Genomic DNA, 13,038 nt, shown 5'->3' with positions numbered 1-13,038 from the left:
CTATATATAATATATAATGCATGAATTATAATCTAATCAATAATATCATTTTATTATATATATTATATATTAAATAATAAAATAATATTATTGATTCGATTATAATTCACGCGTTTGTGTTTCAAATTGATCACATCTGGGATGTCTACTAGACTCTTGTTTTGGTCAGGTTTAAGTCAGTAATTACTAAGAATTGTAGGCCTATAATACATAACGCCAAATTTCCATGAAAACAATTGTACCGCTTTTGGTATGTAATTCCTGACATAATCATACCGCCAGGGAGGTTAAGTGTCTGAAATCAAAGGTCTGTGTTGCCCTTCATAGAGAATCAAAGTTTTTCTTTCATTTTTTTTATATTTGCAGAAGGAAATTTATGTTGGAACTTGTATGCTATGGAACACACATAGGGGTTGATTTACTAAAGACAAATAGAGTGTGCACTTTGCAAGTTCAGTTGCTCTAGAGCAGTGGTCTCCAAACCGCATCCCAGGGGCCAGTTGTGGCCCTTTGATTGCCTTTATCTGGCCTTTATCTGGCCCCTGGGGCACTATTCCACCAAATGACTCCAATGATGGGGCACTATTCCCCCTACTGATACCTTCAATTGGGCACTATTCTTCCAATTGATACCAACAAAGGGACACTATTTCTACCCAAAAAAAAACAATGATGGGGCACTGATGCCAGGGCATTTTCTACTCCCGCTGGCCACAGTCTGGCCCCCCTAAAGCCTGAAAGACAGTAAACTGGCCCTTTGCATAAAAAGTTTGGAGACCCCTACTCTAGAGCTTAGTAAAAGAGGCAAAACACTGTTGACTTCCATTATCCATTCACGTGCAAGCAAAAATGCTGGGTTTTTTTTTCCTTGCATTTGATTGGGTAGTCTTAAAGTGAACCTTTAGCTTATTTACTAAGCTCTCGAGCAACTGCACTTGCAAAGTGCACAATTTGTTTGCCTTTAGTAAATCAACCCCCAGTATCCCCAATAAGCTCTTGTTATTGCTGAGGCCTATTATATAAAGATCACTTGCAAGTTGTTTAAAATTTTACTTTGGTTTTATTATGGCAATAATAGAGACATAAAATACAGAATATGTTTATGCAATTTACATAATGTTTAATGAGGCACACACTTCTTTATATATGCAAACATGTGTATACATACTTGAATGCATCCACTTCTGGTTCTAGTTTAAAAAGTCTCTGTATAATTTTTATAACAGAAGTCTGCTAGACTCTGGAAGGCACAAAGCAGCTCATTGTCAAAAGAGGAAAACAGGAAAGGAAACAATGTGGGTTTTCATTACAGAGAGAAGAAATCATATTTTAACTCAATGCAATGTATATTGTCAGAAGATTGATGTACTTTATTAACTGTTGACTGAAATTTTCAAATGGAAGACACATTTACACAGTTCAAAAAATTCAGATGGCTAGTACGTTTTAATTGTGACACACACACACACACGTTATGGTTTGTTGACACTAACATGTAAAGTTATAAACCATACCAATGCGTATTGTATACACACTGTATAGGGTGTTAAAGGTCCTACACCATAATTTCAGAATTTCCATGCAAGCCAAAGCAGGAATGATAACTCCAATTCTAGATTATTATTTTTTTTTGCCATCATTTTACAAATTTACAATTTTTTCCAGTCAATGGCAACTAAACTCCTACATTTTTTCTAGCACAACTCTACTTTTGCTACTCTTTTCGCAAAACAGAATATTGTGAAATTGTATAAGTAAAGCTACATACAGTAGGTTTTCCAGTATGTTTAATGTTGGAGGCCCACAGAGAAAAATATACCTGAGACTGTTATGTCTAGGCACAGGCCTACTGTGTCTAGTAATGATTCAGGCCTCACTGATATAAATAAGGTTCACCATGTACCAACCCGTGGGCAATGCCACCCATTACTCACTCTACCGGGGGCTTGCCTTGTATACAGGGCTCACTCAGGTTCACTCATCTCCGAGTATCGACCAGAGCCTTCGCAGAATTGCACGTCTACTCGGCACCCTCACGTTTGGTGTGTCAAGACAGGGAGCCAAACTGTTAGGCTCATCCACCACGCTCTTGGTCTCCCCTGACAACAGCATGTCTTCTTGCCACCAGGCACTTCAGGCCTGAAGACTTATTGTTTTTCCAGGTTAGCACTTTTCCCTGCATATCCAACAATGCTAGACCAGGTTACGACACCGTTGGGTACACAGGGACTCTTCTTCACCAAGTAGGAACTTCATGGGATACACAGTCTAGCATAGACTGTGTGCTATCCCACTTCTCAACAGCAAGGTTACTGAGAATCCACTTCAGACACATGAAGCAGCCAAAAGCTCAGTCCAACCCAATTTTATTATAAATGTCACAGTTCTAAAAAAGTAACCAGCATCTCCTCAGTCTTCACTTCTGATAATGCAAACAGTATTATGTCCTCTGTTCAAGGAAGAGCAGTTCCTTTTCTGTGTGGTAGTGTACCTCTTTGTGCCCAGCTACAGGAGAGCAGGGGGAAGATATAATAGAGCCCCAGTCCTCTAGATAGTCCATTCTCCCATTGCTACTCTTCCCATCAGCCTGCATCTAACTCCCTTAGCTAAGCTCCACCTAGCCTATATATGAGATTCTGTCAACGAGTCTGTGGTAGTGAGCCCTTATAGATCCCCAGCTCAGGATTCCCCAGGGCGTGGAGTCTAAGCCCCAGCCTGCTTCTTCACCAGGGCCCCTGATGGTGGGGATGGACTTGCAGCAGACTGGAACCAGGTCGTGGCCCCCAGTTAGGCCAAGCTGAGGATGTGAAGACCGCTGGCGTGTGCAGAGTAAACAGGAGACTATGAGGATATCCAAGAGACAAGCCGAGGTCAGGACAGGCAGCAGACGAACATAGACAGAGAAACGAAGCCGGGTCGGTACACAGGAGATCAGATACAATAGCCAAGGGGTTCACGGATTGGAGCTCAGAGAACAGTGATGTTGCTCAAGCAAGGAGCAGTGCACTGAGCATGTGTATATATATATGGAAGCACACAGGGAGGTGACCCAGGAAGTCATAGACAGGAACAGGATATAACCCACAGTGGAGCAGGCAATGCCCATAGGAGAACAGAGAAGCCAAACACCACATGTGAAGGGAGGCAAGATAGAGGCACTAGCAGCAAGGAGGTAAGAGATACAAACAAAACTACAGGCTAACTTGTGACAGATCCTGCCAGGAAGGAAAGAAATCATACTCCTTCCTGGAATGATTTAAAAGAGAATTGTAATTAAATGGGCCACAAAGTGGACCCTGCCTACAAACCTACTTACCAGAGGCATTAACTGGAGAATGGCTTATCTGCTCACTAAAAATTGTTGCTGTTTCTTTGTTTACTGTACTAATAATAAGTGGATAAGCACTTATTAACATCATGTCACAAGCTGCCTCTGCAACAGACGTAATGGCAGAAATTGAAAACAGCTTTGTGTATTGTAATTGGATCCTGTGGACAGTAAAGTAATTGGTTAGAAAATACCACTGGTAGCAAATCATACCACAATGCACCTATTTGTGCATTAGTACTGGTTGGCAGAGGCTTACTTTACACATGCACTGTACCTAAACTCAACAGGCATTTTGTTAATGACCTCAACTCCTCCTTTAACACCAAGTCCTTTATGTTTTAGCAAATTCCCAGACAGAGAGAAGGTCACCACAATCAAAGTAGATGCCCTACCCCAGATTAGATAACAAGCTGGATACAACAATAAGGACATTCAGGCCCTAGAAGAACCAAAAGCCCTAGAGAAACCTTAGGTAACTGAAGTCTGTCAGCCCAAAGGTGTTCCTTTGAAATCAAGGTGAAGGCACATAATTATTCCTTTTCTTGGCAGAATTCTCCCTACACAAATAACAGCAAATGATCACAGAAAAATTAGGTGTAGAGTAGAGACAGACTGTTATGTTACCCCTTGCAGGAGTATACAAAACATATGCTACAACTACTGCATTTGAGTATTAGCAGTGGTTAGTGCAGTTAAGGCATCAGAAAAAAAAGTGTTGGATAAAGATTTACTTTAACCTTTTTTCCCAGTAGGAAAGAGATCAGAGCCAGATACATACCAAAGGATGCACTGGTATTGTGATTTTTAGGGGGGGGAAGGGTCGCATGGCATGTATGTCCAAACTTTAACAGAGTAATCCTAGAGCCAATATGGTGGGGACAATGCTTGCTCTGCACACCAACAGTGCACATATTCTGGGAACTGCCCCCACCACAGGGGGGGGGATAGCTTTTCACAATTTTACCACTTCACGTAATTTATCTGCATTTTTCAACCCTGAAGAGGACTGCCACTGGATTGCAGAGTGGTTACTCAGTCAGAGCTGTTATTTTTTCAGGGCTATAGAATGTAATTTATTTTGAAATTCATGAGCATTGGGCTTTAGGGTTTAAATAAGGGGGCAGTTAGGTTTAAAGCTGTTCTAAAGTCAAAAGGTTTTGTACCTTAGTGCATAAAAACCTTCCATTAGCTTCCCCCCCCCCCCCCCCAAACTTTTACCTGAGTTCTCTATTTATCCTGTTCTGTGCCAGGCTGTAGCTTCCCTCTCCCCTCTTCCTGCTTTTACTGGCTACACTGACAGCTGTGGGAGCCATTGGCTCCTGCTGCTGTCAGTCAAATCCTCTTATGAGGGAGCATGGCCCAGCTGCGCTGTATGTGTCTTTGGACGCACACAGCCTGAGTCTGGAGTGTGCCCGCACATGTGCCCCCCACAGCACATAGCTTGCTATGGGGATACACACAGGGAAGAGGAGCATATGGAACAAACAGGGGGACTCCAGAGGAAAAGGTAAGGGACCGCTCTGTGCAATACTATTTCATAGAGTAAGTAAGTATACCCTCTTTTTTATTTTAACAACTTGGGTGGATGTCATATATTGTTTAGTGGAAGCAATTTGAGTGGCTATAAAGTCACAGCACATCCAGCAGACAGTTGGCTGACAAAACCCTCTACACCTACATCCTCCGAGATGCAGAGCAATCTGTGATAATACCTGCAAACTGTGGACATTTTTAACCATACCATAGCAAACTACCAGCAGAGAGAAGATTTTAGTGATATGGAAGTCATACTCTTTTCTGACATAGGAAGATTGTGAAATGACTATAGAGGAGAAGGGTGGCCATCCTAGAAATAAAAATGTTAGCATGTTCTTAGGCTGCTAATCACATGGGTACTGTTGGCAGCAGAAATGTTAAAAAGACCCACATTGTCAAGCAGGGCTGGGACAAGGGAGAAGGAAAGGGGCATGTGCACTGAGCACAGTGTGGAGAGGGACTCACTGGGAGCTTCTCTGGGAGCCCTCAGTTCTCTGGCTGCATCACTGACAGGAGTGTGGTCACTCCTGTTTAAAGGAGCAGGGGTCTGGATAGCTGCATGAGGTGGGATTCAGCAGCATACTGTGGGTGGAAGAAAGTGGGCACCTGCTGAGAGTGAAGGCAGACTGTCCTTCTTCCTGTCCTCTCTTGCCATGTGACATACTATTTGACAAGAGACAGGAAGAAGGAAAAGCTGCCTTCGTTCCCAGTGGGTGTCATGCTGAGAAGGGACTCCTACCTGAGTGAGTACACAAAAGGTGTGGAAAACAGCTCAACCCTCGACCTCTCCACTTCTCTTCAGAGCCTTTCAGCCCCCTTACCTACCCAGAGCCCCCCACAGATCACTTTATTTCCTTAAATCCCACAGAGCCCAGGTCCCCTTCCCTCCTTCATCCCACTAAAGTACCGGTAGATGCCAAATCAGCCCCCTTAGACTTACACTACAGATGCAGAGACATTTTTTCCTTCCAGTGACACTATAGCTGCAGGGACATTTGTCAATCTAGTGAAACTACTGGCACAAGGGCATTTTGCTTTCCCACCCGGTGACACCACAGATGCAGGAACATTATTGTCCTTCCAGTGATACCATAGACGCAAGGACTTTTTTTTTCCTTCCAGTGACAACACCATTGGAGGGACATTTTTTCCTCTTAGTGACACCACTGATGCAAGGGCATTTGTTTTCTTCTAGTGACACCACTGATAAAGTGACATTTATTTCCTTTCCAGTGACACCGCCAATGCAGACACATTTTTATATTTTCGATGACACCACCATTAGAGGGGTATTTTTTTCCCTACAATGACACTAACAATGTAGGGAAATTTTCCTCTTCCAGTGACACCACAGAGTCAGGGATTGTTAGCCCCATATTTGTGCACCAATAATACAGTTCATTTTGGTGTGCACTATTTCAGCACAAACCTCAAACATTACTAGCATTTCAATGCCAGTAGTAGCCCCATTATCTCTTCCATCGGGGGGGGGGGGGGCACTGTGCCATCTTCATCCTAGGCACTGGATGGTTTTGTCCTTGCACTGCTTCAAGCTGTACAGAACCAGTTTGGAGATAAACTCAGCATGTGCATATGTGCCAGTGCCACCAGATGCCACCATTATTAGGTGCTCGGTAACATGGAAACCTGTAATTGGAATAAATCAGATTGGAGTGCTGCTGTATGTAAGCTACATCCTAAACAATAAATAATTTCCATGTTGTAACAGAGGCTGTCTGTATAAATAGTGCTGTTCTAAAACACCACATTTTGCTTTAACACATCCTCCCAATCTGTAATGTAAAGGATTTCTGTATCTAAATGTTGCCTTCCATTCTTTAAAATTTTGGCTTTGGCTGCAAATCAAACCCAGGCAGATTTACATGCAGAAGAAATACTATTGGGCATAAGTATAGTAGCCTAGCACCCATATGAGTGATGATCCACTTCTCAAGGGATATTGTATTTGTCCTCACTGTCACTAGAAATATAGAAAGAAAAGAGGACATACCAGCATAGTGCATTATCCCACATGTGTTTATTTTGTATAAAAAGTAGTAAAACTACTCACAAGCATGGAGATGGAGATACACTTAAACAGGCCTCTTGCCTTTGGCTATACAGTCCTGGAATCAGCTATCTACAGATCACATGGTCAGCCAGTAGGGTCCCCTGAGTGGTTGCCCCTGCGACCTGTAGATAGCTGATTCCAGGACTGTATAGCCATGGCAAGTGGCCTGTTTAAGTGCATGTCCATCTCCATGCTTGTAAGTAGTCTTTATACTTTTTATACACAATAAACACGTGTGGGATAATGCACTATGCTGGTATGCCCTCTTTTCTTTCTATATTTCTAGTGACAGTGAGGACAAATACAATATCCCTTGAGAAGTGGATCATCATCATATGGGTGCTGAGCTACTATACTTATGCCCAATAGTATTTCTTCTGCATGTAAATCTGCCTGGGTTTTTCTATACAAAAAAAAAACACTTGTGGTATAATGCACTAGGCTGGTGCGCTTTCTTTTCTTTCTATCTTTCTAGATTTACTCATGCCCAGTAAGTGTTTTTATGCTAGGGATACTTAAAAAAGTTTGTGATGTTCACTCGTTTTTGTCACCGAAAGTGTTAAAATCCACTTGATCACACTGTTAATGTGCCGACTACATTGCACTAACAAACCCAGTACATCCATCCTTTTTTATAAAAACATGAGTAGAACTAATATGGCTTGTTTTATGGCTGTGTGCATATTTTCACATGAAAGTCAGCTTGCTTCTTTCTCTACCATTCCATATTTTTTTAAAGCAGAAGAAATATAATATCATTCAGTAACTCTTGAGAGCAGTAGTTCTGTATGTCAGTACTATCACATAAAAGGTACAACGTGTGCTGTAGCAGATCTATCCTTGCATGAACTAATTTGTCCAGTATTTCCATCCATTTCTGTTTTTTTTATCCAAAATATATGGCAGAAGAGATGGCTTAGTAGATGCATGAATATTCAATCAGTATAATTAAGGGGGAACCATGTTTGCATGGTCCCTATCTTTTGGTTACGTATGTTCCACCCTTAATAAAGAAATAAAAAACACCAAAAATGATCGATAAAAAAAAGACGAAATATAATATGTAGCATTGATACATGAATAAATAAATAAATCCCACAATGTGAAAACAATTTTACCACAAACCTCTGATGAAGTTCCCACTAGGAAGTAACGTGAAAAGATGCAGTTACCGGGTGACATTACAATACCTGCCGGCTCAGAAGAGGAAGAAAGGAATGGTTTTCTATGTTTTCTGTATACTCAGAACTAGTCCCAACCTCCCTGGAAGCAGTGACTTCCTATTTGATTTACATGCGAGTACTTTCAATACATTGGGTGAGTCATTTTTATGTTTTTTTTCATATGTAATAAATATTAAAACAGACATATGTTGTGTACAACTTTGAGGGGCACATGTAAACCTCTTTCTTTTAATTAGCAGAGCTTCTGCTAAATACTTGCAGCTCTTTTCCTTCAGTTCAGGGCTGCTCAGCTGTCAGTTAGCCAGTTACGGACCGTCCGCCGCAGGTATACTGCAGCAGGCAGCCTCTCCTGTGCGTCGGCCGTGCGCCTGGTGCTGGGGGGCGAGCGCCAGGCACCCGTGATCACTCCCTGCTGAGAGAGAAGGATGGGCAGCTGTTGTAAACACAGCTGACCGTTCTTCTCTCTGAAATGATCACAGAGCTCCTGTGATCCCTCTACATAGGATTACAGGTCTCTATGATCATTTCAAAAGCCCAACCCCCCACAGTTAGTAAACACGCTCCCTAGACTTACATTTAACCCCTTGATCACCAACTAGGTCAACCCCTTCCCTGCCAATGTAATTATTACAGTAACAGTGCATATTTTTAGCACTGATTACTGTAGTAATATCACTGGTCCCCCCAAAAGCGTCAAAAAGGTCAGTTAGAGGTCCAATCTGTCCACCGCAATGTCGCAGTCCCGCTAAAAATCGCTGCCATTATTAGTAAAAAAAAATAAATAAAAATGACATAAATCTTTCCCCTAGTTTGTAGATGCAATAACTTTTGCGCGAACCGATCAAAATACGCTTATTGCGGTTTTTATTTACTAAAAATATGTAGCAGAATACAAATTGGCCTGAAATGATGAAAAATTTTGATATTTACATTTTTTTGGGGGGAATGTTATATAGCAGAATGTGAAAAATATTGTTTTCTTTTTTTTTTCAGAATTGTCGATATTTTTTTGTTTATAGCGCAAAAATAAAAATCGCACAGGTGATCAAATACCACCAAAAAGCTCTATTTGTGGGAAAAAAAGGACATCAATTTTATTTTGGTACAGCATTGCACAACCGCACAATTTTCCGTTAAAGTAACGCAGTGCCGAATCGCAAATAACGGCCTGGTCATTAAGGGGGCAAATCCTTCCAGTCCAGAACTGGTTAATTACCAGCCACTCATTGTTTCCACAGTGACTCGCCTGGTTACCAATACCTGCCTCATTAGTCCAGCCTACCGCCAGCCCCTTCTTGCTATTTAAACAGCTCTGCTCATTCCCTCCGTGCCCTCGCATGGTTAACATCTCCAGTGTGTACCTGCTGTTTTCCTGTGTATGATTTTGCCTGGCTGATGTCTCTTCTGAATCCTGATCCTGATCTTTGGCTTCTGACAACGAAGACTTTGGTTTCTGATCACAGCTCGTCTGATTACCCGTTCTGGCTTCCAAACCCAATTATGCCACACTCATGGCTTTATATCCATGTAACTTTATCCATGTTCTCACATTATTATAAATATTGTTTACCTTTATCTTATGTACAGTCTGATCTTATTATCTATTTTATCTTGTTTAAATTAAATAAAATATAAGTTTTACTCATTTGGAAGTGTGATTGCCCTCAAAGTCCCACCCCCAGGGGGAATTTTCTGTTTTTCTCACAGCCTGTAGGGATGTTGGCAACCCACTCCAGGTTTTCTACTAGCTGGGGACTTGCTAAATTTTGGCTTCCAAACCCTGACTTCTGTTTTTGACTATGTTCCTGATTTGTGTTATTTTTGCTATTACATTAAAGGTATGATTTTAACTGCATTTTCTGTCTCCTTTATGGTTTATGGTTTCTGACAGTATTCCAGTGACAAGATCTCAAGTTTATGTAGAGTGAAGGTGTGCAGCCATCTTCTATTCACATCAGATAGCACTTTTTTGACCCTTTATTTATTGAGGGTCAATGCCAAGGTGGGCATATTCAATATTACGTAGAGCATGGGATGGCACAGGAAGTGGAGTTCATGGATCTGGACATAGTAAGGACACAGAAACGTTTTCTTATGCATGGACTTTTGGGAAAACAAAAATATTGGTGTTTGGGGGGCGTGGCTTCCGGCGCTGAAGATGGCCGCATAGATCTTCAGCTCCGCTCGGCCACCCGGGACATCGCTCACCTACAGCCTTCACAGCGGGTTTAAAAACCCCCACGATCGTGGCAGAACCTCCGGGCACCATGAGGAATAAAAAGAACACCTCACAATCACGCAAGCTGGACGGATTCCTTGTCTCTACCGCGGCGGGCCGCAGACAAGATGGCGCCGACAGGTCCCCACAGCACGCTTCTTCCCTGGACGGGAACCAACACCACAAGCCGCCACCGCTCAGGCAAGTAGCCAACCCGGACAGCGGGAACTCCTCCGGCGCTTCCACCCCTCCTTCTCCCTCCTCGAGAAGCCCGGCGAAGCAGCGCCCACGCTGGTGCTCTCCCCCCCCCCGATCCATCCCAACGATGCGAGATGGAGCAGGCGGCATCCTCTCCACCAGAACCCGGGGGCATGAGCACACCTCCTGCAGACCCCTTCGCAGCCTTCCCAGTGGGGGACCACCCGATCTCGGGTACACTCCTGAAAGGAATGCTTCACTCCCTATGGTCCTCTCTGCACTCAGATGTGATGCAGAGTCTCTCTCAAACAAGGAAAGATGTCCAGCAGCTCGAGGTGAGGGTGGACTCTGTTGAATCCTCTATGACAAAATGTACTTTGTCTCTCAACACTCTCATTACAGCCCATAATGATCATACTGATGACATTGACTGGATCAAGGACAAGCTTGCAGACCTGGAGGACAGGTCCCGTAGGAATAACTTAAAATTAAGGGGGATCCCGGAAACTGTCCAGCCCCAACACCTGCGCAAAATGGCTACAGACCTATTTTCGGCATTGATCCCCTCCTTGTCTTCCTCTGAATTGGAGATAGACAGGATCCATAGGATCCCTAAGCCTCACTTCATAGCCCAAGACCTGCCTCGTGATGTCCTTCTTCGGGTGCACTTTTTTCAGACTAAGGACAAAATCCTAATGGCCTCAAGGCAACTCCAAGCTCTTCCTGGCGACTTCCCGCAGGTGCAGATACTGCCGGACCTCTCCAGGCACACGCTCCAGAAGCGTAGGAACCTCGCCACCATAACAAAAGCCCTGAGGAACCACCAAATAGTGCACAAGTGGAAACACCCGGCTCAACTTTCCATCACCCATCAGGGCCGCACTGTCACAATTGCTTCTCTGGAGGAAGGTATGGCTCTTCTACACCGCTGGGGAATCATCCCGGAGCCTCCATCTGCCTCCTCGAGATCCTCCGGACCTCCTTCGCCACAGACCCTCTCGGATGAATGGCATGTGGTGTCCCGTAAACGTTCTAACTCTAGACACTCCTCACCCGGAGGTGAGCTCCAGCACCCGCACACACCTGCTCAACGTTAGTCCCTGGCCAAGGTTTTGGCGACCTACTGGCCCCTCTGTTTCGGTTGCAGGTAGTACCTGCCTCTAGACTCTTTTTTATTCTTTGTTTGGTTTCCCCAGCCTCCCTGCCTTCCCTTCCCTTCCTGTTTTGTTACTCCAGTCGGAATGATGGACTTGTGCTCTTTGACATGCCCGCACCCCCCTCGGCCCTCATGCAGATGACCCGTTTTACGTCTCTGAAGATACCATGACCATCAAGTTCCTTTCTTTAAATGTTAATGGTCTAAATCACCCTGTCAAGCGGTTCTCCCTCTGGACTGAGCTTAACAACAGTGGAGCTGACGTGGCATGCATCCAGGAGACTCACTTCAAGCTTAACCATCAGCCCAAGTTCTCACACAAGAACTTCCCTACTCTTTTTTTCGCCAGCGCCCCTGTGAAGAAAAGAGGCGTGATGATTGCTCTGAGAGACTCGATTTCCTTCTCACTCCGCAACCTGACCCAAGATCCTGACGGCAGATTTCTCATTCTTCAGGGTGACTTTAATGCGCTGCCTTTAACTTTAGTGGCGGTTTACGCCCCCAACACTCATCAGAAGCGTTTTCTATCCAGACTGCTAAAGGAAATCTCCAGTAATGTCTATGGTAATATAGTGGTTTGTGGTGATATGAACTCTGTGGTCGACCCGGGGCTTGACACCTCGGTGCCCGCCCGGGGCCGACAACTTTCATTGGCCTCTCTGTTGGCCTCCGAGCAATTGTTTGATGTTTGGCACTGCCAACATGGTTCGGAAAGGGATTACCTGTTTTATTCCTGCAGACACAAATCGTACTCACGTATTGATATGTTCTGGACTGACCTCCCTTCACTGGGAAAGGCCTCCTCCTCGGCCATCGGAAACATCACGTGGTCTGACCACGCGGCTGTGGAGATGGTTCTGGAGGAGTCCGGTCCTAGGGAACGGTCGTCGGTCTGGCGTTGTGATGTAAAGGTGCTTCAGGACCCAGCTGCTGGTAAGTTGATTCGGGACCAGCTCTCAGAATTCTTTGCTATCAATGTTTCCTCCGTGTCAGACCCCTGGGTGCTCTGGGGAGCGCACAAGGCGTTCGTCCGGGGAGTGTGCATCCAACAATCAGCAAGACTCCGTAAGGCATACAGCCACAAGCTCACGGCTCTCTTAACCGAGATCCGTGACCTTGAGAAGGCACACAAATCTTCTCCCACCCATGACCTAATCTCGCAACTCTCCCGTGCAAGAGACTCTCTGAAGGCCCATCTCATGGAACGCTTTGACCGTCATCTGAGGGTGCTCAAGCTCAAGTACTATGCGCACGCGAATAGAGCGGGCAAATCTCTAGCAGTCAGGATTAAACAACGCAGAGTGTCCACGCGTATCTCCCATCTCTCACATGGACGGACTGGAG

This window comes from Pelophylax lessonae (genome assembly GCF_965119305.1).
Source record: "Pelophylax lessonae genome assembly, chromosome: 2".
Lineage (NCBI taxonomy): Eukaryota > Metazoa > Chordata > Amphibia > Anura > Ranidae > Pelophylax > Pelophylax lessonae.
Note: the sequence above shows the minus strand (reverse complement) of the source record.